Here is a 1,048-nt window from a genome sequence, read left to right on the forward strand (position 1 = left end):
GCGGCCGCGCGTCCTCGGCCTCGGGGTCCCTAACACCTCCGTGTCACACGCATTTGCTTCTCTTCTCTGTGGAATTATTAAAGAAAAGTGCGAACTTCCACATTCGTGACACACGGGCCTACAGGCTGTAACTGTCACGTTCGCTTTCAGTCTTTTTAGAACGTTAGTTTCTTTTAAACAAAAAATCACACAACTAACGCATGTTGACTTCTGCCTGTGATTCACGCTGTCGGCACACGAGAGGCGCACAAACGGGCCTGCGTCCTCGGCGAGCAGTCGGGCGCCGCCCAGTGGCAGCAGCAGGCCCCCGGGGTGGCCCGGGTCGTCCCCGCCCAGCCTTCGCCGCACCACGCGCCCGAGTGGTCCTGGCCCCGGCGGAGGCCGGGATCGCGGCGCCCTCTCCTCCCCGAAGGGGGCGTCGGGCAGCCTGAGCGAGCGCCGCCTGGCGTGGGGCCGCGGCTGACAGTAGGCCTGCTCCAGCGTGGCTCGGGGTTCGAAATCAGAATCCTGGGCCACGAGAGGAGAGAAAAGCACTGCAGCACCTGGGTACAGGCAGGAGGAGGGGTGAATGCAGTGGGTAGGGGAGCGTGGGTCGGCGGCCCAGACCGGGAGGCACACGCTTCCCGCTCTCCTCCAGGCCTGCTCTCCTCCCACAACGTGAGACTCTGGGTGACCCGAGGGACTCGCTCCGGATAGGCCAGGAGCCCCCGGGCGTGTTCGGGCACTTAGGTGTCCCGGCTTCCTCGGACTCGTCCACTCTGCCGCCCTGGAAATGTCACTTCACTGTAGAAGTCGGATAGCGGGGACCACCGGGAGTTAAATATAGCCATCCTCCCGTCTAAAACCATGGATTCGCAGGGTGTGTGCGTGTGCGTGTGCGTGTGCGTGTCAGGGGTGTCGGCAGGTGTTCCTTAACGATGCTTGGACAAACTGGTGAATGATTCAGGCCTTGCACTCAGGGGGACTCAGAGGCTGGGCGCGACAGCCACGCCCAAGAAAGGGCGGCGAATACACTCGCAAGTCACCTGGCCTAATCAGGCAGGGTCTA

Source organism: Propithecus coquereli, unplaced genomic scaffold (genome assembly GCF_000956105.1).
Source record: "Propithecus coquereli isolate 6110/MARCELLA unplaced genomic scaffold, Pcoq_1.0 Scaffold443, whole genome shotgun sequence".
NCBI classification, from domain to species: domain Eukaryota; kingdom Metazoa; phylum Chordata; class Mammalia; order Primates; family Indriidae; genus Propithecus; species Propithecus coquereli.